Here is a 27,494-nt window from a genome sequence, read left to right on the forward strand (position 1 = left end):
GTAGTTCTGAGCTTCCCTTCACATATTCCTGGTGCTTCAGCCTATGCTGTTTCACTTACTTTCCTGCAGATCATAAATACCATTTGAGTGAGAGCTTTAGAGACTGACATTTAACATCTTATATAAAAGATTAGTGCTTTATTATTCACTGAAAAGGCCAAAGAGTAGCAGGAGATAAGGGTTAAACTCATGGCCCCTCTCCAATTCCAGAGTTAAAGGACAGATCATAGAGATGGTTTTTCCTACCTTGTGATGAAAAGAGTTGATGTTTGTCTTGTTTGATGACATCAGTACAGCTTGTTCTCATGGGAAATAATCTCCCCAGCAGATCTGTAGGAAGGAGCCTGTATGCCTCTTCAGCTTAATATAGTCAGTGCTATGCATAGATAGGGAGATGACTGTAGGAGTTTCCAATAAAGAAAACTTTGCTTTAGGGGTTTGAAACTCTTGCTGGAGAAGTACTGCCTGGGTGAATGTTGTGACTCACTGGGGTGATGAATTTTAAGGAACATTTCAATTCATTGCTCCTGACATAGCCTCCAGTTCTGGTACTTGAGGTTTAGCAGCATTTCCAGAGTACCAAGAGCACAAACACTCTTCTTTGTGTAACTCATACAATTTTACTGTGGGAGCTAAGGTGACTTTACCAAAGTTCATCTACTGTCTTCTCTGGTGGCTGGGGAGATGTTTATAGCAATGCTCCTGTGGGTTCCATTTTTGGCAGTGGCTCTAACTTATCACCAAGACCAGCACTATCAACTTTGATTCATTAAACATGAGAGATTCAGTGTGAGGGCAGATTTGGAATGTTGCTCTCGAGAACGATGGGAAATAAGTAATTAATAAAATGTCCATTTCCATTTCCATCTCTGCCCTTGCTAGGAGTGCAGGAGAGTGTTTATCCTAATGATTATTACCTTCTTGCTCTTGCTGCAATTATTAGAGTATCCAGTGTGGCTTTGGGGGGCCTGGGCAGAGCAGCTATACTTTTGAATAGATGCTTCAGCTAATACAGCTAGACCAAAACATCAACATAAACAGGACAACAGAGTGACAGGACAAAAGGGAGGACATGAGTGCTCTAGTGAAAGGGGTAGTATCAGACCATCATTATTGTGGGCCTCTTGCAGTAGAGATTTGGGGAGAATTGCAGGAGACTGGTACATGGTTTGTTGCATGGTACTGCTAAGAAATTTAATACAGTGCTTCCTACTTTGAAGCTACGATGAGCCCTCTGTAGGATTTCATTTTGCTTGGAAACTGATGCAGCAGGCTGTACCTCACAGCAAAGTAGAAGCAACCAGAGTAGAAAAACTGCTTGTAACATGTAGCAAAGCAAATTGCAAAGAAGTTATTCAAGGGGCCAGAAGGAAGCTTTCTTTATCTAGAATGAGTGAAAATTGTGACTAAAAAGCTCCTGCCTGTCATTCCACAAGATTAAATTCTCTGATCCACCGTCCTTTTTTTTTTTTTTTTTTCCTACTGGGTTATCTTATCTGTGGTATAGCTATCACTTTGATGGTTTAATTGTATGTGTCTCTTGACCTCTTTAACGATAGCCCTCTGTTGGCCCGCTTTCCTTGCTTTGACCAGGTGGCCATATGGCATCATCTTAACTTCATCCAGTGAAGTGAGTGAAGTGTTTCAAGGGAAAGTGCTTCTCCCAGGCAAGAAAAACTTCCTATAGTATAAATGTCTCTCCTTGGTCTCCTGGGTCTCCTATTTGTGGCTTGGGTGTCCTGGGTCTCATTGTGACTCTGCACTTTCCTCCTCCCAGTCTCCTGTTTGCAAACCTGCTTCAGGCCTTCTCTCTAGTTTGCCATCATCTTTTTTTACTGATATTGCAGGTTTTTTTCCATGTTTGTCTCCTTGCTTGTAGGTTTTGTGACTCTTAACTTCTTTTCTACAGTTCACCAAAGTTCAGTACCAGATGCCATAAAGATGATATGGCTTGCCAGGACTGGGAAGTATATTGATAGTGGCTTCACTTAAATCTTCCTACTTAATACTGCCCATTAAATGGTTGAAATACAAATCTCAAATAACAGCCTGTTTGGCCAAAGCAACCATGCAGAGGGAAGTGTGACTTGTAGTTTTTGCTCAAACAATAAAAATAAATGCTAACTTCAGATTTCTTAGATTTAGTTAGCATAAACATTTGTTCATACAAGACCTCAGAGACTCTGAAGGAATTGTTGTTCCAGAGAACATGATTAAATTGTAAAGATGTTTTTATGATTGGCATCAGCCTCACAACTGGGTGACGTATCATTTGTCCTTTTTTCATCAAGGTAATAATCCCAAGAATGCTCGCATGTCCTTGTATGTCTGTTCTTCTGCAGTTTATGTCTTGATCAAAATTATAATTTTCTCAACATAATTCTTTCCAGAGGGAAACTAACTGCATTTTGGGTTGATTGCATTATTGGTAGTGTCTGAAGTTGTACCTACATGTCAGACTATGTGGTACTACATAAACACCTGAGCTGTAAAAAGGAGCAGGAACTTTATGTTGCTCTGGTTGTACATTTTGAGTATGTGAGTTAACTTGTTTTGTAGTTGGTTTGTTTGACATGAAGCTACATGATTGTGCTGTAGACGTGCTCAAAGCAGAAATCTAGTGACAGTGACACAAGGTGAAAAACTGGAAAATAATTCAGTATGATTACAGAGTTTTTATTACCCAGTCTTGATAATATTTAAATGTAAAATCAAAGGGCAGAACTGAAAGAAATGAAAAGTCTGTGTATGGAGTGAACTTGTGTATTTCTTGCCCAGACTTCCTTTTACAAAGTAATAAAGAAGCAGTAGTGGTGCACTGTTGTCATGTCAAAATTATACAAATAAAAGTTTGGGACAAAAATAATTAAAGTTCAGAATTTCATCAGGCAGATTTGCATCAGTAGAGTGCATTTTTATTAAATAGTCATCATTATAATACAGTCTCTGTCCTCAGAACAATTTGCAGAGATATACCTGTGGTAAATGTTCTTGTACCCTTGTGTTTTAGTCTTTTTAAATGTTCTTTTTTTTGTAGGTGGAATGGAAGATAAAAGTAAATATCAAATTTTATAGAGAAAAGTATGGTGGAAAACAATCTTTCCCTGGATGTTCACCTAATGATGAAGGAGGGAGCAGGTCCTGATTCTTTTGCATATTAGAGATTTGTCTATCTTGTGGAGGGAGCTATTGTAAAATTTGTTTTTGTTTTCTTAATTGCATTGTCCAAATAATTTTTGTCCATTGCCACCACCTTAACACGTGCCTCTGTTAGGCCACGTCCTTGCCTATGTCTGCAATTATTTTTTTTTCTTTCCAAAGTCTCAAGCCTACGGTTCATCTTTTGGCAAGTTCTGTGAAATGTTGGGAAGCGTTTATTATTTATTCTTTTGCTTGGATCACATGTGGTAAAATCTTGCAGATTAACTATATTTGTGGGTTTTAGTGTGAGTTGGATGGAAGCTTGCTATATGGAAATAACGGCTCCCATCTGTTTTGGAATAAATTACTTGTCATAGTGTCTTTACAAGGTGAACACTTGTCGTAGACATCCTTCTGTTTCTGCCTTGATTATATTTCTGACTTGACCACTTCAGTTTTCACAGAAGTTGAAAATTGCTGAAGAATGACCTTAGAGACTCCATTATTAATCTCACGTACGTAAAGGAATGGTTTTCACAGAAAACATTCAGCGCACTGCTCATAATGAGCTGAGGCAATGAACATACGTGTTGCTATTTTGTTATCTTGTATTTTGATAGAAAGGGATAAAATTTTGTAAAAGCAGATGAGCTAGGCTTTTGCACCCGATTAAATAGTGACAGAGTTGCATTCAGGTCCACACATACGTTCTCTTCTTCTGGGCCCCTTTGATGTCTATTTTTAATATTTTTGTATACATTGGGTCTACTTTCAATTCCCTTATGAGAACAGGCTCTGAGAAGATGCATGGTGGTTGCTGGAAATGTGGGAGAGGTACAGCAGTTACCCAACAGCTGCTGTTGAAAGGATCCCAACACCATGCGGAAGGCAGCTCCACTGCAAAGGGTCTGTTCTCTCTCAACAGTATTCCAACGAGCCCAGGAAAGACCCTGGCTGCCATCAGTAAGCGGATTGCAACAGGCTGTGTAGCAAAGTGAATTGTTACAAAAGGAGAGCAGCAAATGTTTTCTGGCAGCCCAGATAAATGGAAGCTCTTGCTAGACATAAAAGTCACTCTTTTAACCCTTTAAAATGCCCTTTAATCAGTGACAGTGGCCCTAAGTGAACCGATTCTGATCTAATGAGAGGTTTACTTCTCTAATCTCCCTGAGATCTGTCTCTGCTTTCAGAACAGGAAAATCACAACTATCTTCTTCTTCCTTTCTATTCTGCGCCTTTCACTACCTGCTGCCACTCTGTGAATCTAGAGATATTATGGGTGGAAGAGTTCCCTCCCACCACCACAATTTCATCTCCACATTGTGAACTGGTTATCTGGAAAAAAAGAGAAGTTATATCTTCTACAAGTCCTTCAAAAAAACCCATTTTGGTCACTTGAGAGTAGAAAAGACCAAGATACATTGGCTTTTTTTTTGGGATATGATGACAAAAGTACATTCACTTAAATTGTAAGGCAACAAATTAAGATACGTGATCAAGCAGCATGGAGTCAAATACAGTTCAGTGTTGATAAATATAAAGTGGTACTCACTAAGTAAAAAACACGTGATTAACTACTCATTGCTGCCTGATTCTGAATTAGCTGAATGCACTTAAGACAGTTTTTTTTAAGCCACTCACTGTATTTCCTTGCATGCTAATTAGTGAAAGCTTCTGTTTAATATGGATCAGCATGCAAAACAAATAAATGTTACAGTATATGAGAAGCAGGTCTGAAAAAATAATACTAAAATGTAAATCCAGTATAAAAATGAGTGCCACACAACTTTATGGCTAACATATTCTGGTTGTACTGCTTTTACAACAGACTTTCAGACTGTTGGAAATGAATTTTAAACAAAGGTAAAGGATGAAAATAATAATGGTTTCCTTTTTAAAATTAAATCTCCAAAAGTAGGTTGTGGTGGAAGTATACACTAGCACAATGTAGCTTGAATAAAAAGCTCATCCATGTTTGGCTTTTCTCAAGATATGATGATAAAGGGACATTCAACCAAATTCTAAGGCAAACCTAAAAATTAGTACTCAATTTTTTTCTGATGCAGCGCAGTATTAATCTATGAAATGAGTGTACTGACATAAATTATCATTTAGGGTAGGAGCTTGTTAGGATTAAATTAAATAATTAAATCAGTATATACATCTACCAAGAACACTCACAGCTTCATTAGACATGATTAAACAAAAATCTAGGAGGCATATACATTTTCATACTTTGCTACACCAGGCATCTAGGAAATTACAGAGGTTAAGAATAAATAATTTTCATGTTATTCTCATGTAGGATTTCAGCCTTTCAGATTAAAAAAAGAGAACCCCCTGACTCTTAGTGAGTCTGGAATTTTTGTACGTATGTGTGGGGGAGACTAAGCTGTTCAACCAGTTTTAATGAAAACCTTGAACCATGTGAGCTTTAAAGCCGATGTTTCATATGAAACATCAGTGCAGAATCCTGCATAATGCAGGAATAAAACTTGCCATGAGAATTACACAAGCAGACTTTCCGATTTCTTTGGCATTTTTGGAGGAAAGCCACAGTGCATTTATAGCTTGGTCTAGAAATACTTGTGCAATACACCTCTTCTTACTTCTGGAAGGGAACAAGAAACTGGGATAAAAGGAGCTATTTTTCTGTGTCTATTTGCATTCATTCTCTTGGTGGGAAATAGTTATGCCTTTTTTCTTAGCAAGAAACTGAACTATTAGAAACTTGGCTGTCAGTTCTGCGACTAAGGAATACAGAAAGTGAAAATAGTACTTGATGTAATTCAGGGGGCTCAGTACTGGATAATACCAAGTGGTGAGATCCTGTCATCTTGAGGGTACGTCTCAGGTGACTGAGTTAGCTGATATTAGATTTGCTCCATTTTATTGAAATACCTATCTTTGGATTATCTGTCCATGTCTTGTTTGCCAATGGAATGTGCATCAGTATTGCTTCTTTAACTTCCATTTATGTAATTCTATCTTGATTTGTAATAAATAAATATTAATGTCACATAAATACAGAAGAATAGCTTGAGTCTGACAACAATATCTGCATTATTGTTACAGAAACTTTGTAGCAAAGTTGACTTGGTTTTGTCAGACACCAATAGCCTGAGGGTGGTGTCATCACAGCTGTCAATATTGTTTTGTCTGGGATGTGTCACTCAGGATTACTTCAATGAAACAGAACTTTACCAGAGTGCTAATTTATTTCTGAATAGGGATACTGTGGTTTTTGTGGATAGAAAGTAGAATGAAACTAATTTTAGAATTGGTATTCTCTCAGACTTTCCTAGTCTCCCATTTTTTTAGAAAATGCTTTTTCGTGCCACCTCCTTAAGAAGGAGAGGATGGGGAGAGAGATGTGAGTTCCATGCACATCCCTCAGTTGATTTTCACAAGAATGTATTTGGCTTCATTAGGAATGAGGCTCTTAAAGCTCCTTCAAAAGCAGTGCTCCTAAATCAAATCCAGATGTGCCAATAGTGTGCATTTCCATTATACTTTTCTTATGCTCTTTTTCCCATCTACCCCTGCCTGATTCAAGAAAAATAATTTTCTTTGGGAATGGTAATCTTTCTGACTTCTTTGCGGTTGTTTACACCATTTAATAGGATCCTTCAGTAAGGCTGTTAAGTTTTTGCTTAAGTTACCTTGCTTAATTAAATTTGAGTACTTGTATAAAACTTGAAGAATAAACATGAGGCTGTTTCAAAATCAGTTTTTCTGTCACAGTTTTATTCTGAATTCAAACATCCATTTTCTGGTGTACTTGTAGATATGTCTTATTTTCTTGATCATTTCCTCTGTTTTGCAAAAACATCTTTACATCTCCCTCCAATGATTTTACAATCTTAGAAAGGTTTTGCTGTTGTACAGTTTTAGTCAGCTATATCCCTCCTCATCACTAGTACTTTTCTCTTTCACATTCCAGTCCCACTATCGTATTTGACTTTTGTTTCTCTTTTTCCAAGAAATCGTGTGTTCTAAATATTGTAGACATTTCACTTAGATTTGTTTGAGAAGCTTGGTATGACCATGGTCCATGACCCGGTTATCTCAGGCCTTGGCAAATTGCATATTTTAACTTCTCCTTGGCCTCTCATGATCCTTTGTCTCCCTGCTATTATCTTTCACCTAAAGTCTTCATTTCTCATAGTCTGCTGTAAATGTGTTCCTGGAATCCTTTTCCTGGTTTCTGATCTCTGTCTGCATCGCATATCTTCCCCTTTCAAGACTTAACACAACAATGCCTCTCTCAAATATATCTTTCTTCCCATCTCCCTCGCTCATGCCAAGCGGTCTGCCAGCACAGTGTGCTGTGCCATTTTTCCAGTTTCTCCCAAAGCTTGACTCATATCTTCCTTCACAACAGCTCAGGTTCCTAGGCATTAATCAACTCACAGTCTTACGATTGCATCTTAATATTTTCCCCACAGTCTTCCAACAGTGATTTTTTTTTAATTTGTTTAGCAGTCATTTTGGAAAAGACAAAAGCTTTTGAGGGTAAATGATAAGGTTTTGAAGTAAATCTCCCCCCAGTCCTCTTCTCTTTACTGAAACTCACTGTTGAAAGGAGTTGAAAAGATGAATCAACACTTAGAAAGGCAACTTCATTCCTTGAAGGGAAAGAGAACTAGGTTAGAGAGACTTGGCTTGATTTGTTATCATCTGCCCTGAGACCGGAATTGGTTGTAGAACACCCTGCGTATTGATCTAAGTAAGTAACCATGCTGTAGCCTTGTACTCACTGTAGTCGCATTCTTTGCATTAGAAAATCTCTCCAGTATTCTTGTTCACTACCAACATTTCTTTTGCTTGGTGGTAGTTTGAAAAACACAAATATTTTAAATTTGTCTTATAAGCTAGATATAGATACTTACACTAGTTTGTTCTAGCTGTTTTATCTGCTAATGTTTCTCATGTCAGCTTTTGAATAACTTTTGAAAACAAAGGCGTGCAATTTCACAATGATGTTTTGAGAGGAAACTTTTGTTTATATACTGAGCAAATCAACAGTACCAGGCTTAACTTTTCCTTTCTAAATCTTCACCAAAGTTTTCTGTTATACTTTTTTTGTACTTACATGATGAATTCTCTAAGTAAAATCTTTCATATCTCTGTGTCAGGGAAAACTACTGATAGCTCAGACTACATCTGAATTAGATTCAGTAAAAAAGTATGTGAAAGAAGTAGGTGGTTATTGCTGTAGCAGCCCTGCTAGTTGAACAAATCTAAACACCAGCGTGCTAGATAAAATAGAAATCTTGCTTTTCATTACCCATACCCCTGTGTTAAAGCAAATACTTCAAACACAATTCACTGCTTTCTTGAATATTCTGTTTCCTGTTTATTTCTTTGTGTTTTAAAATCCTCATCAGATGAGCTAGAATTCTGTCAAAGTTTTGTAGTTCCTGTTTATAGTGGTCAATTATGTAGATAGTGTGGCTTTAACTCATGTTTGATTAGATGCTGTATGTTTTCAAATTAATTTCTCTCTAAGCTCTTTGCAAGGAATAGTAACCCACTGCAGAGAGGTTACAGTACTATGGACTCTGTCTGTTCTGCCTTAATGATACAAGGGAATAGTTGAGCAAGAATAAATGAGGTACTTTTGGTGGGTAAAAATGTGAGCTGACTGTCAGTGTGAGATTGGTTCTAGGAGCAGTTAGCCAGCAGTAATAGGGCACACTTGAGTAATTGAATTTGCATAACAAGGCTTGCTGAAGAGATCTGACAGGCCCAGAGATTTGTCTGGCTGGAGATCTCCAGATGGACGTGACCACACAGCAGCTGGGTGGCACGTTTCTCAGCATGGTCAGCAACACCCAGACTGTCAGCTGGCCCCTGCAATTGCAAAGCCCTGGCAGGCCAGCTGGTGGCTTCTGACAGCCAGTGGCCCCGTTAGAGAATCTTTTCATTCTGCCTGTCAGGGTACAGGACCTGCAGGGACCAGTGGTAAGCTGTAACAAGTCACCAGTGAGAGTTGTTAAGATGCTTCAGAAACCTGCTTCTGTTAAATAGCTGCTGCTTTACCGCTGAGAGTGAACCTTCTGAAAGCTTTTTCCATCCTTTAACAAGGACAAGACAAACCTGTTCTCCAGCATTTTGTTTGGATATCTATCACTTGGCGGTAGTTTCTACATGTTTAGTTTCGATACCAATATTTCTGCATCTAACCAAGCATGCTCAGCGAGTGACAGAAATGCGTTTTTACGTGCTTGATACTTTTGTAAGACAAAATACTAGAGCTTTTTTCCCTCGTATCCCTTCCATTCGTACTAATATTGCTGTATTCTAGATTCAGCAGGTTCAGTTAAAGGGAGCAGTTTATGGAAATACACTGTAAAGGAAAGTGTTAGTAACAATCGAGGCAACAACTATTTTACTTGGGTAGTGTGCACAAATATTCTCTATAGGTAGGAAAAGAATATGCATAATACTAGAAATTTCTTCCTCTGTCATCCTCCAAGAAGTGATGCAAAAAATGAGGTCTGTCCCTCTCTCATTCCAAGCTGCTTGGTCCTAACATCCCTGAGCCCCAGACACTAAGCGTTAAGCTGTTGAATTTAAACTCTCTCCCCGCTCCCAAAGTTAGGAAGGTTCCTGTTCACCACGAGTTTAGAATCCAGGTCCCTCCACTTCCAAAACAGTAATAAAACCGCAAACAGGAGTTATATACTCTCATCCACTTATTATTTCTGTCCTCATTGATGTTACTTTTCCCTGTTTACAAGGTGACATAGTCAAAACAAGTAGGTGCCTCCTGTCTAACACACAGGCTAGTGATTTGAGCAGTCCCTTTTCTGATGTATGCAAACCCCTACAAACTAAGGGAACTAAGAATAGGTTTTTTACTGAATGTAGTATCCCTAGCCATACTAATTTCTTAAGGATCTTCTTGCTTCACTGAGTTTATTAATTTACTTTCTTTCGGAAAGCTGGAGGAGAGACCTGTTTTCTACTATTCTTCAAGCATCAGTATCTGGATTGTTCCTATGGGGTAGTCATCCGTAGACTTCTGTCAAATCAGTAGTCCTGACTTTTACCTTTTTTCTGAAAAATTCTATGTCAAAGTTGAACATTAGTCCTTTCCTTCTTATTGTGTTGTCTTTCTTTCTGACAACTAGTGTTCAGCCTTTGTAAACACGACCAGTCGATTCTGCCAGTAAGTTTTCTCCCTTCCTCACTTGATTAGTCCTGTCACTTATGATTATGGCTTATGACAACCTTTATCTAGTCCCTACCTTCCACTTCTGAAAGCTTAGGTACCTTCAACAGTCACGCCTAATTCTACTGTAGCCATGCTCTGTTACCACTCTCAAGTCAGGGCAACCTGGCTGCAGGCTCTTCCCTACCCACTTCCTAATTTGAAGGTAGCAGAGGGACCCCATAAGACTCCTTCTCTAATTTAATGGTTCGTATCTCTGCAGGTGGGCTGGGATTCCTGTGCCTGGACTTCTGCACCCTGGCTGAAGTCAGGCTGGAGTCTTGTTTTGATGGAGGAGGACGTTGTACCCATCTGAGTTCAGGATACTTGGTAGCAGCAAGGGCCTTCTTGTGCACAGAGGACTCTGTTGGAGAGAGCAGTGTGAAACAGCCTCAGGAAACATCCCATTTATCTAGTCTTTGAGTCTGCTCTAGCATACAAATGTAATGCTGGGTCCCTATTCCATTTCTCTGTAGTCTGGCTCCAATTCCCTGCCTGAACTGCTGCACCCTGGATTTAACAGGCTGATGCCCCCTCTGGCACTGTCTGGAATCAGCCTAATAATGCCCTATTGTAATTTATCTGTTTAATCCGTCTTGTTCTGTTGCAGGATGTATGAGTTCACTTTTGTCTCACGAAGAGATAGATTAGACTGTTAAAATAAGACCAAAAACTTCACAATTTGGAGGGACAGATGGGTTCCCTTTTATCAAGAGCATTTTGATACCACCTCAGAGACTGTCCAGAAAGGGTTCTCTCTTAAAAGAACTCAATATAAATGGAGAATAAGAGAAATTGTCAAAATAAAGAACCACTTGCATTGTTTTATAGACTTTAGACACTTTTACCTGTATTTTTTCTTATTTACTGTAATAAATGCTTAGTATGCAATAAGTCATTTACAAAGAAGTTCCACTTTGAAAGAAGTGGAATAATGACATTTAACCTCTTAATTAATTTTTATATCTATTCATCAAAGAAGGCTGAAATAACAAGTTATAAATTTTGTTGAGTCCTGTGATGCTGAAACATAAAACTCACAAGATTTGACTTGTAGAATGGGAACCTTAAAGCATTGCTGTTCGAACAGCAGTGATGACTGAGCAAAACACTGGTTTGTGTCCGTCAGATTATAAAAATAGGCATGTAGAGAGCATACTCGACAAAACTGTCTTCCCTTGCCACCCTGAATTTTCATTACATATATTCTTTTGGGGTGGGGAAATATTTTAAGTCTGATGTGTATATAAACCCTGTAAGCCCATATGCTAAATAAGCAGAAACCTTTTGAGTGCGCTTTTATCTGATTTTGGAAATGTCCTTTTCAGGACATTAACCTATGATTTAAAATTTTTTGCATTAATTTAAATATAATATTATTGAGAAATATCATTGATCGACCAGTCTATCCTGGCACAATAGCGCAAATCTCTAATCAAAACACTGAAAAGCTAGCTACCCTAAGAAGGGAAACCTGGAAACATTTGGAGATGCTTACGTAATCATTTTACTGTTTCCTATGTTAAATTCTAGCTAACCCTTGACACAAGATGGAAAATAGCCTTTTCAAAAGTGCTGCATCTTTGGTTCCTGTAGGTGATTCTGTCCCTTTTCATTTCCTTTTTTGTGTGTGTGTATTTTGCACAAAGAAAGTGGGGAGTTGTACTTGAGATAAATATATAGAGGCTGTATGAGACAAGGAATGTAGTCTGAAAAATTGTACTCTATGCACAGCAAAAGGAATTGTTGAAATGCCAAAGTGCACGTTATATGTTTGGCCAAAAGTGATTAAGGGGCTGATATTTCAAATGTTGTAGCAGGTATGATTACCTTCCCTGATAAGAGCATAATGTTAGGCTGCTTTCAGCAGATCTGATTACTGTCTGTGTATAGTCTGTGCCAATTTTAGTAATTTCTGGTGTGGATGCTTTACTCCTATGCCAGTTGCTCAGTATCTGGTTTGGGTATTTAATTTTTGATGTAATTTTGAATATTAAATTCAAATTTGGAAGTTATTTATTTAAAATTATATAGAATTAAATATGCTTTGTAAGCTTCTCAATAAACAACTCTCTTCTGTCTTTCTTCTTGCCCCCACTCTCCAGGAACAGGGAGATGCAGGTGTCATCAAAGCCTCTTTTTTGAGATTTCTCAGTACAGAGAGCACAGATTGACTTCTTACTGAAACTCTGGATATGTAGCCAAAAATGTTTATATTAAGTACCCACCAGATCATATATCTGTATTTTCCCTCCTAAAGCCCCCTCTGAACTGTAGTATGTTGATGAATAAGGGATACAGCAGGAGCCAGAGCCATACTTCATGTATATGATCCCCTCTGTTAATCTAAGAGAGAAGACACAATACACAAATTAGGAAAACTTTGCTGTTTGAGAGTGTGTATTAGAATTAAGTCTGTATTCTGAAATCAATTGCTGTAGTTCATTTATCCTTCCCAGTTTTCTTATCATTCTTTATGAATGAAAGCCCAAATCTCTGATTGGCCTACGTATGGGGGCAAAAAAAAAGAATGCTCCCTAGTTACATATTAGAAGACCAGACTAAGCACAGAAAGATTGCAGGATAACCTCTTAAAACCTTATTTTATGTGTTAATATCGAGCAAGTGCTGTTCTTTCTTCATCTACATTCCTGTGTACTTAAAAAGTGGATTTGAAACTGTAATATTATCTCCTTATGAAGGCAAATGTATTTTTTTCTTTTAATTTAAAAGCATTCTTTAAAAAAATATTCTAGCCACTGTTTCCTTGTTTGCTAACATTTCAGAATGATCTTAGGCATTTTATAGATAGCTATAAATCAAGTAGAAAACATGCCAAATTGCATTGTTTATTCCAGGTTCTTTCTTCCTCATTAATTTTTTGTGTGTGTGAGGAGGAATAAACAGTCCGAATCTATTGAACCAATTACATGCATGCCAAAATATTGTAGAGAATACTTGAAAATGGGAGAGTTTGGGCTACACTCTGACTTCTTTCTTTGATATTAACAATAATTACATCTCTTCAGTGCATATGATTCAGTGCATTTCTAGTGCAATCTGATTTTTTGTAAATCAAAAATTTTGAAAAGAGAAAATAAATATGGCTCAAGATGAGAAAATTGTTTACCCTCAAGGATGGCTGTTTCTTTCCTTCCCGTGTGTGAATCATGTAGGTTTTACTAGTTCTGAGGTTGTTTTTCTCAACAAGCGGCTTTTGAAAGGATTTGTTATTTATTTAGATTTTGCTGCTAATACCTTTCTCTCTTAAGAAGGAGTGTTTCTGTGCCCTCATTGGCAGCATCTTCCTTGTTGCTTTGACTGCTCTGAGCAGTAACAAGTAATTCTTGTCAACTATTAAATTTTCCATGCTTAATTTATCTGATTTTTTGGTAGCAGATTTATGTGCATAGGGGTTTTTTTCCCCTCTTATTTACTGTTATTAAGGTTGCTTTGTATGGGTTATGTTTTTATTTCATAGTTATAGCTTTTTTTTTTCCGCCTGATGTAAGTTCGAGATCACATACTCCAAACTGGTCATCTTCCCCATCTTTATTTTCATCATATGTGAGTACATGTATGTGCAAATGTATGTGCGGCCATCATCAGTAATTCAAACTAATCTCTGCTCCTTTAAACTTTCACCATTATTTAATTTTACTTAGGAACAGGCAGTGCTCTACTGAATCTCTACTTCATTTTTGGTCCTTCCTTTCAACTATATTCCTAGACAAGATGCAGTTCTGTCCTCCATCATTGCCTCTCCACCTTGCAAACCCTAGTTATTCCCTTCCTTGATTACTACATGCACCTCTACTCTAGAATCATAGAATCGTTTAGGTTGGAAAAGACTTTTAAGATCATCAAGTCCAACCATTAACCTAGCACTGCCAAGTCTACCACTAAACCATGTCCCTGAGCACCACATCTACACATCTTTTAAATGCCTCCAGGGATGGTGACTCAACTGCTTCCCTGGACAGCTTGTTCCAGTGCTTGACAATTCTTTCAGTGAAGAAATTTTTCCTAATACCCAATCTAAACCTCCCCTAGCACAACTTGAGGCCATTTCCTCTTGTTCTATCGCTTGTTGCTTGGGAGAAGAGCCCAACACCCACCTGGCTACAACCTGCTTTGAGGTAGTTGTAGAGAGCGAGAAGGTCTCCCCTCAGCCTCCTTTTCTCCAGACTAAACAATCCCAGTTCCCTCAGCTGCTCCTCATAAGACTTGTGCTCTAGACCCTTCAGCAGCTTCGTTGCCCTTCTTTGGACACACTCCAGCACCTCAATGTCTTTCTTGTAGTGAGGGGACCAAAACTGAACACAGTGCCCAAGGTGCAGCCTCACCAGTGTCGAGTACAGGGGTACAATCACTTCCCTAGTCCTGCTGGCCACACTATTTCTGATACAAGCCAGGATGCTGTTGGCCTTCCTGGCCACCTGGCACACTGCTGGCTCATGTTCAGCCAGCTGTTGATCAACACCCCCAGGTCCTTTACTGCCAGGCAGCTTTCCAGCCACTCTTCCCAAGCCTGTAGCGTTGTGTGGGGTTGTTGTGACTCAAGTGCAGGACCCAGCACTTGGCCTTGTTGAACCTCTTAGAGCTGGCCTCGGCCCATCGATCCAGCCTGTCCAGACCCCTCTGCAGAGCCTTCCTACCCTCAAGCAGATCAACACTCTCACACAACTTAGTGTTGTCCGCAAACTTACTGAGGGTGCACTTGATCCCCTCGTCCAGATCATTAATAAAGATATTAAAGAGACCTGGCCCTAATACTGAGCCTTGGGGAACACCACTTGTGACTGGCTGCCAACTGGATTTAACTCCATTCACCAGAACTCTTTGGGCCTGGCCATCCAGCCAGTTTTTTACCCAGTGAAGACTACACCTGTCCAAGTCGTGAGCAGACAGTTTCTCCAGGGGAATGCTATGGGAAATGGTGTCAAAGGCTTTACTAAAGTCCAGGTAGACAACATCCACAGCCTTTCCCTCAAAGGAAAGATATCTAGACTTGATCTCTGCAATTTTACTGAGTTTATTTACTATGCTTGAATTGCAGATAACATCTTTCTATCGTGTTTTGATTGTATTGTTCTCTTATGTGCCCCTCTTACATGATGAGGAAGAGTGGAAGCAAAACAAAATAACAGAGCAGGTAAATAAAGTGGACTGAACTACACAGGTTCTGGAAAATGGGATTCATTTGGTTGTTGTCTGCCTGTTTTCAGGCAAGAATGGCAGGTCACTTTTTTCTCTAAGTTCTTCGATACTGTCTTCCATGTCGCCACTGTTGTGATTAGCCACCCCCACCTTCAAGATATTTCTAAAATGTTTTGGGAATCTGTCTGTCCAACATAGGAATTCTGGTTAAACTGTTATTTAATACCTGTTGTATCTTTGACACCCTGTTTGTATGCAGAATCTGCCACTTGATGTGACTTGTAGCATCTATCCAACACAGGACTGCAGAGGGTTGTTACTTTAGTCCAAACGGACTGCTCTATTGCTGACTTTGGTTGTGTCAAGGAGCTGTTTGGACAGGGGAAGAACAAGTCCCCACTCCCTTGTTCCTCTTCCTCTCCAGGAGGCAAAAGTGGTGAAATGGGGTTTACTCGAACACGGCAAAAATTACTATGGCAAAGAGAGTCTCTAAAAGGGCTCGTAGAATGAGTGGACAGTGAGGAACTACAGAGGCAAAGCAGCTTTGGGTAGCAGAAGAGAGCTACATAGCTTTATGAGAGCAGAAGGTGCAATCTAACCGCAAGACTCATAGGTGAGCTAATCTGCAATAGAGTAAGAGGCCACTGTGGTCATGAAGGTGATCATCAATTACAGATAACAGAAAGGATTTTGGGTATCCTAGCAGACAGGTGTACAGATTGTGTTTGATGGAGACCTAACTACAGTCCCTCTGTGTTAATGCTTCTTATTACTAGGTCTGATGTTTCCAAGCGTGAGCCTGCCATGGCTATGCTACCATATGGCAAATGCCTCTTTCCCTCTGCAAGTTCAGAGGAAGGGTGCAGAAGAGGTTTTAAACTGCTTTCAGATACTGTTACCCCTTTGGACGCACTGCAGCGAGCAGTATTTGCAGCTACATAGAACAGCCTTTGCAAAACAAGCCAACACTTACTAGTCAACTGGCATACAAGAACTGTTTGGTTTCTGAATGGAAAAGCAAAGCTTAAACATATGTCTGTGCTGGCAGCATGAATTACTTTCCTGCGTAAGTGTCCAGAATTCCTTTATTCCTTCTTTACATTTCCAGCAGAGCTCTTAACTGAGAGTTCAGACATCAGAGTTCGTGTTTTGTCCAAGTTTTAGTCAAGTCAGTTTGACATGTTCTTCTTTTCTTGGCTGCCAGTGGGTATAAGTCAATACTTGGAGTGATCATTCACATCTCACCCACGGTCATTCCATTCATATGTGGGCAGTTCTGGGGATTTTACTCAGTTCTTTTCCAGTCCCTTGTCCTGAAAATCCCTTAACCCTTTCAGTACCAGGTGACAATGAGACACAGTGAGGGGTGAAACCATTGCAATTTTCATTTTAAAAATAACTGCAGTGGTTTTCTCCTGTTTTGCACTACTGTGTTTCAACAATAAACCATAGTAGTTACTATGCTTGTGTCAGTATAATTTGACAGATAAATGCCATGTACTCCTACCAGCATCAGTCTGGGTTATTTGTATACCATGATGTACAGAATACTGAAAAGCTGGCTTAAAAGTTCTGCATTTTTTTATAAGACTCCTAGCAAAGTTAAGTTAAAAAGAGATGTAGAGAAGATATAGCAAAATTGTACCAACCTCATTGGGACTGGCAGAAGGTGGGGGGGTGTCTTTTTTTTAATGATTTGTTCTCCACAGAGAATAATTAAATTTGAAAAATTTGTGTTTGGTGGGGCTGTATCATGGTACTGATTTACATAAGGAAAAATCTTCACTGTAAATGTAATAAAATGGGGGGGGGTATGTTTCCCTTAGATTCATTAATATAACTGGCACAAGTTTCTAATCTTCTTGAAATATATTGGTCTTATTAAGTAAAGGTGCCTTTCTTCTATGAGCCATGCAGCATCACTCAAACTGTTTCCTATATACAGATTGGTATTTTTATTGCCTCGTTGACCTTAGAAAAGCAAGAACAATTTCTGATCCTTTCCTGATATGAATTGACAGTAGCAAGTCCTACACTAGCATATTCTAATTTTTTTTCTTATTTGTATCAACCTGGGGTTTGTATTTGGACAGCCATTTTGAAATGTTTCACTGTACATCAAAATAATAGGTCCTAATGGATTGCTTCCTGCTTGACTAGACAAAAGTACTTATTTAAAAAAAAAAAGTGCCTTAGCAAGTTTAAAAGAAACAGTAGAGCAAAATAAAGTAGATTTTCTGTTAATGCCTTTGCTTGATCAGGTATTTATATTCTGTGTATGATTTTATTACATATTAAATTCTGACAATAAGGTAGCTTTTCCTCTCTGAGGTCAGTAGTGTTCAGATTAATCAGGCTGACATTTCATGCCGGTGGGTCATGAACTGTTGATAATAGCATTAAATGGTGATTCACTTGCTGCGGGGAGCACAGCTCATTATCCAGTCACTATATTAAATCATCGCCACAAACAGCTAGAATCCCGCGTGTGTGCATGCACGCATCTGCACACACACACCATGCACACACACACACACACACATGAAAATCAGGGGTGGGGATCTCTATGCTGTAGCTATATCCGTTTCTCTGTTTATAGCAATTGTTAAAGCTGTTTCCAGCATAAAAGGATGATGGACTTCTCCCTGTTTGGGAGACTGGAACAGTTCTCTCTGAAAAATCTGTTTATGTATGGAACACGACTATGCAGTTTATTTTCTAGATTCTCTCCGATAAAAGGACATAATTTTTGCAACCAGTTCTGTGTTAGACAAAAGCGAAGAAAAATACATGTGCATCATTTCTAAAATGTTAGTGTTGGAAAAAGAACAAGATGCAAAACGAAAACAACTGAGATCTAAATTGCATGTATTCGCTGAGAATGGATTTTTATTTAATACTGTATTTCAAGAGTTTCTATATTAGTTTCAGATGTGCTACTTCCTGTTAAAAACATTCATACTTAAAAAAAAAATAACCACTGTCCTAGTGCAAGAAAAAGAATATCTATCATAATGGAAAATTTTAAAATAGAGGACTGTTTAAATAGCTTAACAGTGGATTAATTACGTTGAATGAGGGAAAATTCCACTCTCTAATACTTTAAAAAGGTTTTGCAGTTGAATGCAAAACTTACTTAAATTTAAGTTGCATTCTTTAAAAATTAATTTTGAGTTAAGAGTATTGCAATGCATGTGCTTATCAATTAATATGAAATGTTGGGCTTTTTTTTCCTACCTGGAGCAGAGAATTGTGGAGTTTTCTCCCTCCTTGTCCTCTGCCCCCTCCATCTGAGCCAGTATAATTTGTTTTAGTGCAAAAGTGACTGTTGTCCAAAGGCAATGCTTAGAGACACTTCACTTTAAGATACAAAGGTTTACTTGAAGTATGAGCTTTTCAAGGTCTATGTAACTGACACTGGATAAGTGATTTTTTTTAAATATATTATATATTTTTATAGAATACATTATGTTTAATCAATATATAAATATTAATTAGCATGAGAACCATTCTAGCCTCAGTATTAACTTTAAAACTGAGAAGTTGGGGGTTTTTTCGTGCATATGTACATTTTTATACTTTTATATAAATGGTTACAGAAGGGGAAACCTTTTTCTGAAGCAATTAGCATGCTATATGCCTTAAGAGAAGTGAAAAAAAGGAATTATGAAGGGAAGCATTTTAAATTCCTCAAATTGCTTTTTTTTTTTTCCTTTTTTTTTAGGTTAAATAGCAACTAAAAGCTGCCAAGAGAAACAAGGTAACATGAAAAAACTATAGGCCACTAGAGGTCACTGTTTGGTAATCAACTTGTAATGAACCAGAACTGTCAGGAAGGCCAATAAATTACACTGGATTTTTCTAATTATGAATTCCTATTTAATCATTCAATGACAAGTTAACTGTGGCAGCGGTTTTATGTACTTTGCATACACAGTTATGTTAATGTACTATTATATTTCTTAGGATGGAGGTCCTCCATCATTAGAGCAGTTCATTACCAAAGAGTCTCTTATCTAATCATAATTACTGATTATGAGAAATAATTAACTTTGTTACCCTCTCGATTCTGTTCATAGGCAAAATGCACTCTTTTTCTTTTCTTTTTTTCTTTTTTAATGGAAGACCAGAGCAAGTATTGACTTTAGATACCTTTACATTAAAGAAAAAAAGGTTAATTTGGTTTTGTACAAAATTGCTGAAGTTGTAGTGTTGAAACAGTTACAGTTAGTGGGGAAAAAAGAGGTACACAAAGTATGTTATATGGGTCTCTTTAAGTTGTCATTCAGTATACTTAAACTTGAAAATGTGTTTTGTTTCATGAAAGTGCAGCATTTAGAGCATGTAAAGGTTTGTAAATTTAAACCATATGATTGCATATTTGTTCATCCTGAAACAATAAAATAATAAAAATAGTATCTCTTTTTAAAAATATTTCCATACTAAACTTAGAATTAGTTCACACATAAAGAAGTATGACTTTTAATTAAATTACATGGGTTTGAACTCACTGGATAAGCGGCATCAAGCACGAACACTGAAAAGTACACTGCATTTTAGGCTGGAGGGCAATGCTAAATCTAGTTGTCTGAAAGAGATGTGCTATCTGTTTTGCAGAGGAGTAATAATAGAATGATGTGAAGAAGATCTCTAAACAGGAAATAGAACTGGGAAAGGCCTTATAATGAAGGGATTCCTTAAATGGAAGCTCTGTATCTTTCTAATTTAGGCTGCTTTTCTAGCAGTTGTTGTCATCCTGCGTTATTATACTGCTTTGCCTTTTCAGTGCCGAATAAAAGCTTTGAGAATTAACTGTGAACATGCTGAAATTGGGCAGCAGAAAATGCTTTGTTACTTTCTGGATATAGAGTAAGGCGTGCTTAAAAATAAGTGTGTATTTTAAAGGAGAAGCTGAAAGATAGACTGTGTGGGCTGTTTACTATATCCGGAGGCAGGATTCGATGCCGAAGCGCTTGCGGAAAAGACAGACATGTCTAAAGCAACGCAGTCTGATGGTGGTTCAAATTATCAAAAAAAATTCTTGGTCCTCATACCACTGATGACACTTTAAGGGACAATGTTCAAAAGTTCATTCAAAAATGTTCAATGCAGTCTTCAGTCCTAATTTTTAGCATTTCTTTCTGATTTCAGTTGGTAAAGCTGTATCAGATGTCCTGTTACAGACTGTACCAAAACATAAAATTAAAACTCGCATCTGGGTAACTCCAGCAGAAAATACTGTCGATGGATTTCTTTTAAAATGGCTATACATTGCTATTTTATTTTAAAATTTTTTTAGATTGCCTCTGTTAAATACTAGATGTGTTTTAAATGTTGTAAATGTAAATATGCCCCTACTGCTTAGGATTGGGGTATGGCATTGCTACATCTTCAGCTCTTTAATAAACCAGAAATGCTTAGGAATAGGTATGTTTTGCTGTTCCACACCACTTTAATGCTTTTTGTTTTATTTTTCTGTGTTTACAATGTGTTTATATTCCTATATAACAGGAAAGGACTAATGAATGTATCAATAGAAATTTACCTGTATGACTTTAGGCTTCTGCAGTTGGCTTTCTAAGAAGCAAACCTTTTATTAAGCAGAGCACTTGAACCCATACCTGTTGAGCAATGCAGTTGAAATGCATACCTTGGTATGATTATTTTTTTTTTTATAGCAATATGCTTAATGCCTTCTTTATTCAGCAAAAAACCATCCTGTTTTGTTGCTTTTGGGGGCCTATATGAGGGTAACACAGTAAAGAAAATCATAAACGACTAAAGTGTTTCAAGTATTTTGTTTTTGTAAGTGGGGATTAATATCTTGTTACGGTTATACTAATACTGGAGAAATATGTAAACAATAATATTAAAAATGCCTGGTTTATTTTTCCTTCGAAGGTTCTTGGTTTTCTGTTACAATACAACCTCATCCAGGCAAGATGGGAATTGTGCTAGAGCCTGTCTGCTGAATCTTAGTTGCAGGGAGGCTTAACACTGGCCCACGTAGGTGTTGAGAAATTGTGTGCGTGTTCATGTTTTGTTTTCGGACTTCCCCTAAAACACTAGGCTTTCAAATAGGAGTGCTGGGCAAGAAGATGATGGGTTATTTTCTTTGTTTCTCTTATTTTTGATATTTCTCTTGTATTTGATGCTGTGCTTACTTGGAACCTCGCTATGGTTAACCAGACAGCTTAGTGCCATGTGCTTTACATTTGGTCTGACATGAATTCTGCTTTGAAACTTTGGTATCTTGGATAGATGGAATATACTGCTCCTGTTTTTCACTGGCTGTCCACCCTTCTTGCTAATGTTCAGATAAAAAAAGAAATACTTGTTTTGAACTGTGCAAGCTCTATGCAGTGAGTTTTGCTGTCCAAGATGGTAGTAATTTGCAGTCATTGTTAAGTTTTAATATTTCTGTATAGGTCTGCAGCCTCAAATAAGATTTAGACCATGTACCTAAATATTAGGAATGGATAAAGAAGTAGCTACCTCTGGTACTCCAGCAAGAACACCTAAGGGCTTTTTCTGTTGTGGTGGAGTGCAGGTTAAAGGGAGAGAACAGGAAAGATGACTGGGATGAACTGCTGTTTTCAAATGTTTTTTATACAGTATTTTGGATATTAAAAACAAGCAAATAATTTAATCAATTGTACTTATTTCATTTCTTATTGCAATGCTGTTAACCTTTTACTTGGTAACTTTTCAGGTGCTTTGATATTTCTCTTTGACATTACAATGACTAGAACTAAATGTAATGCTTTTTAAAAAACTGCTGCAGACAGAAGGATCTCATCAAGCCTTTCAGCTTGTACTTCTGTTGAAAAAGTTAAAGTATCTTCTGTGTGTATTTGCCTTTTGCAAGTTATTTTCTTTGGCTAATCCTTTTGGAGGCATCAGTGGCTACTTAATAGCGTCTCATAAAATTTTCCTGGTGCATTCCCTTCATATTAAACTGCCTTAACAACAGCTTCTACTCAGTTTTTAGATGATTTATTGAGAGGGCATATTCTTTTCTGTGTTTTGGCGTCCTTCTATAATGCATCTAAATCAGATTGAAGATTTTTATTCCAGCATCCATGGCCAAGTTCAAGTATTAATCCCTATAGAATTCCACTCAGGGCTTCCTTTAAAAGCATAAAGCCTCTCATTACCATTTTGCCTATTTTGTTTAATTGGTTCTTTATCCTTCCCTCTGCACTATCTTCTACTTTCAGTTTCCTGATGATGTTTACATAATATTTTCTGTGCCCAAAAAGTATATCCTCTGCTACTACAACACATGTATGTACCTATTGTTTATATACATGTATCCTCATGATTCATGTAAATCCCTAAGCATGTTCTCCTTGAGGCCCCTGAGGTTCCTTGCATGTACAGCGACACTTCTCAGCTTGCCATGTGGGACTGGAGAGTTTGGTACTGTCTTTTGTCTTCGGACAGCACCTAGGAAATAGGGACCCAGCCATGACAGCAAAGGAAGTGTGCTAAAGAAAGGCTATTAAAGCATTCTCTAGCTGCATCTTCTGCCTTCATATTATTCTAGGAGGCAAAATCTGTTTAATTACTCCCTCTCATGCTGGGCTATCCAGAACAGGTAGCATATTGCGCACCTCTCTTGCATCTTTCTTTCAGTCTCTGCTACTGCTAGGAAAATAGCTGCATGGAGCATTAATGCTGATGCACACAGTCTGATCCACTCTTCTTCATTCCTGCCTGTGCTTGTGGGAGGCAGGGGTGGAGGAGGAGGAGGGAATTATTATTCTGCTGCTGACACAGGGAGAATGAGAGTGGTTTGATGCAACAGAAGATTATGTTCCCTGAGGATAAACAAACAGAAGGAGATAAATTAGGAGAGAGGATAATCCTGTTAATATGTGCATTCCTTAATTCTGATTCAGTTTTTCAAAATGTATGATTTCACAGAGGTTAGAGATTGAATTAGTACCTGTAAACCATCTCTTAAAGTTTACCTTTTAGATTGTGGAGTAATGCTTTGAGTTGGCATTTGAGATGCACAAATTTGCCCATAAATAGAAATTGTAGGTTGTGATATTAATATCACACGAGGGAAAAATCATAATGTGCACATCGCCATCCCTTGCTCAATTAAAAAAAAAACAACTTTTGTTCTCCAGACTTTTTCACAATACTGTTTGTTAGGAAGTCAGAGCAGCTTATTCCTTGCAGTCTTCTGTTGCTTTTTCAGCAGAAGCTGGGCCATTGTGGTATTTATCTGAATTCAAACAAGGCTAATTAAAAGAGCTGCTGACAGTTGTTGTGATCTGACTTTGACTGGAGCTTGATGGTCATTATGGGTAAATAATGAACCAGGTCTGCAAATGTAGCAGCTGCCAACTTGGGATAGAAGAACAGCTATTGCGTCCAATTTAAGGATCTATCGACCGCTTCCCTTCTCCCTGCAGATCTTCTTCCTAGCAGAAAACTAATGTTTTCTACTGCTTTGTTTTGTGGTTTCAGCTATTTCTGATATAGTCTATAATTTCCTCTTAAATATTTAACCTAGTCCATTATTAGCTTTCAGAGTTAACAACTTTTCCGCTGGGCTTTCTTTGCATTTTTATTTTGTTTTGTTTTGTGGGTGGGTTTTTTTGCAGTTTGTTTTTGTGTACAATGTAACTGCTTAAATAATGATGATAATGTGTATTTAATTTGCCTGTTGCTGCAGAATAAAAATCTACTAGGCTTTTTTCTTTGCGCAGCCATAATTTAACAAATTGTATAATTGGATTGTGCCATAAAAGAGATGCTTCTACTTCCTTAAGCGTGCTTTTGTCTGGAGTAATACTGAGCGCTCGTTGTATAAATCTTCAAAGCACTGACCTGAACCTCCATTTCCATTTTTGTTCAAACATCACTAGTTTATGAGGTATGGTGATGCAAAGCTCTATTTATCAGAAGAGAGAAATGGCAATGACTTTCACTAAGGTGCACTTCCAAGTACATTGTCGCTTCATCATGAGCTTTGCCTTGTCCCATTAGCAGGCAGGAACGGATGCGTTAAAGGGAAAACGGCAAATTTTTAATAACAGGTTAATTCAACTTTCTCCTAGAATCCTGCCATTGTAAATGCAGTACAGGCATTTAAAAGCCACCGCAGAATTTGATATGCACAAGAACTTAGCCCATCTACCCAGCGTTTGCTCAGCTGCCATTAGGAAAGGCAGCGTGCATTATGTAAAATGTACGAAGGTGCTTGTGCATAGTGCATAATGCAGCAGAACTAGGGATCTTGCTGGGAAGAAATGATCCCAAGCGTGCCCCTAAAAGACAAGTCTTGCTTTGAGATATAATGATGAAAAATTGCCCGTTTATTTGTGTCTTTGCATTTCAGCAAAAAGGAAACTTTGACTCATTGTCTGTGGTGCTGCCGCAGGGGTTTTGTGCATGTATGTGTGCGTCCGTGTGCGCGGGTGTTTCTGTTCTTGCTCTGGAAAGGCCAGCAATACGTTAACAAGGGGTTATGTTATGCCGGTTTATGTTAAACCAGATCACCCCCTAACATGTGCGGAGCCATTCATCTGTGTCACCAAAACCCAAGAGAACATCTGACATGGACTTTGAAACAGAAACAGTGATCACTTACAAATCAAACATGGCACGCTCTAAACCGATTGTGCACGGCAATCTTTTCGAGAAAGGACAACTAATTGAACATGATAAAGTGTAAAGTTAATTAACACCCTTAAATTTGTTGATTACTTTCACGGGATTATATTGTTCGTTGAGGAGCAGCTTTCCGTCCCAGCTGTCGCCTTTTTAGCGAATGTCGCTGGTAAACAATAGAGACACCATAACAAGTCGTAAATGGTCCCTGTGACAGCAGCCCCTTGTGAGGCTGCATCTGTAGAAAATGATTAGAACAATTGCATTTTAAAGACGGCTCACATTGCAGCCCGGTCCCATCGGCCCTCTTCTTTATCTCCGCTGATGGCAGACTGGTTAAAACATTTAAGTTCTTTTGAGCAAATTAAGTGATTTACTGTGGTTTAGTTATATGGCAGCAGAATAGCTTCATAGGTCTAGCTTTGATGCTGATTTTTATAATAGGGAGAAATACAAGCCCTTTGAGTCATGGTGTGTTGCAGGGGTTTTTTTTCTGACGCTGTTCTATTTACTTGTTTCCTGGAAATAGATTGAGGATGGCAGACGCTGTCAATGAAGCAAGTAGAAAAAATTGATACCCTATATATATTTTATAAAACAACTAGTCTCCTCGTGGTTATTTTAAATTTATAGTATAATTTTAAACATTCTGGTTTTGTTTCCAGTAGGGATTTGTAGCTGATTTTGCCTATACATGCCTTTTAATTGGTCTTGGATTTATAGATGTAGCAAAACAATAGTAACCTTTTCAGTTAATCTTTCCTTGTGTATTTTGGTTTAACTTTTTGTGAGTTGCAAAAGACAAAGTATTTCATGTGAGCAGGCAGGTACTTAAAAAGAGCTGCTTAGTCCTTAAAAACACACACATATACAAGATACACTGATGCAGGCTCTCAAGTTCAACCTATCTGAAAGAAAGCAAACATGACAAGAAACTGCTTGTCTGAGGCAACTACAGTTGCTTAAGCTGCATTTTGCAAAAATATTGGAATAATGGCCCAGTGTTCCCCTGCACTTCCCAAAGCATAACAGGCAAAGCCTCAACTCTCGCGCTTGAGGGTGCAATGTTGTAAAACAGGAGAGAGGATTAAAACTCTAGCACTGTTTTTCTTGTGGGTTTTTTTTAATCCAGTTTAGATCCCAGTTAGTTGTTAAAATTGCTCAATAGACTACATGTTGAATAGAAAAATGACAAAATAGATGTTTTTTTGCCTAAGCTTCTTGATGTTATAGCCCTCAACTCCAGCTTGTCCTTTGGAGTGTCTGAAGTAGCTGTATTCATATTGTTTCCGTTTTTCTTCTCAACTTTTTCAGCAACAATTTTTTTTTATCTGCAGGTGCAACGCAACAGTGATTTAAATATTTTGGCACAGGGATATGCTTGGGTGCTCTGTGTTTTCAGCAGTGTAACTGTTTTCAGCATCACCACCATGATGGTGCTCTAATGCGTAGCCTTATAATATCACTTCCTTTTAACTCATCTGCACTCTGCTCTTCTTATGGAAATTAATAAAACTGAAACCAAAAGCAGATACTTTCATGTAACATCTTTACATTAACATCTTTTTTCTAGCAAATTGTATTTTTTATAATAAGCAACCTGGTTGAAACCAAACTGCTGTTATTGATGTAGCTATGGAGGTAAGACCCTTTTGTTTTTATATAACTGGAAAAATCAGTGGCAAATTACAAGACTTTTTCCAAGATGTTAAATGTAGTTGTAATAAGTAACAAAAACTGAATTTGGAAGGGCAGAGTGGCTACTGAACTAGGCTGTCTGGCAGCTAAAACTTGAGGTGATCTCCAAAATGTCCCAGGATAGCAGCGACAAGTTGGTGTTGTCATATGAGGGCTCCTAAGCCTCCATTCACATTTTCATCTAAAATTTTTAAATCTTGATGCTCTGCATTGAGTTCACTGAACAATCCATTGGCAATCAAAGTGAGAAGCACATGGATTGAACTAATCCTTGCCCCGCAAGTAACTCAACCAGGTGTGATAGGATGCTTTGAAGAGCAGTTCTTTATGTACCTCTTCTGATAAAAGAAATTAATTTTTCAGATCTTAGTCCAAAATCTTCTAGTGCCAGAGCGGGAAACCCATCTCCATGTGGGTATGCCATGCTGCACTGCTACTCTATAACTTCGCACCATGCTTTTTCCCAGACTAATTTTTTTGCGTGCCCCCTCACTAGCTAGATCCCTTGGCATATTTATTTGCAAACCAGTTCCTGTCAGTTTATATCTCTGGGAAAAACTCTGATAGTGTTATAACCTACTGACTTGGAGTTGAGCTACTTTGTGGGATCTGCTGGTGTGACCTCCTTAAGGGCTTCTGCACACAG

General features: G+C 38.1%; 1 protein-coding gene and 1 long non-coding RNA gene across 3 annotated transcripts in view; both read left to right on the top strand.

Moving 5' to 3' along the window:
• HIBADH (3-hydroxyisobutyrate dehydrogenase) overlaps nt 1-27,494 on the top strand; it is an 84,882-nt gene that overhangs the window by 39,504 nt on the left and 17,884 nt on the right. The gene's annotated exons all lie outside the window — the stretch shown is intronic.
• LOC142600548 (uncharacterized) lies at nt 19,243-21,413 on the top strand. The gene is made up of 2 exons (XR_012834093.1): nt 19,243-19,280; nt 20,672-21,413. It is a non-coding gene; the product is annotated as an uncharacterized LOC142600548 (long non-coding RNA).

Source organism: Balearica regulorum, chromosome 2 (genome assembly GCF_011004875.1).
Source record: "Balearica regulorum gibbericeps isolate bBalReg1 chromosome 2, bBalReg1.pri, whole genome shotgun sequence".
NCBI lineage: Eukaryota > Metazoa > Chordata > Aves > Gruiformes > Gruidae > Balearica > Balearica regulorum.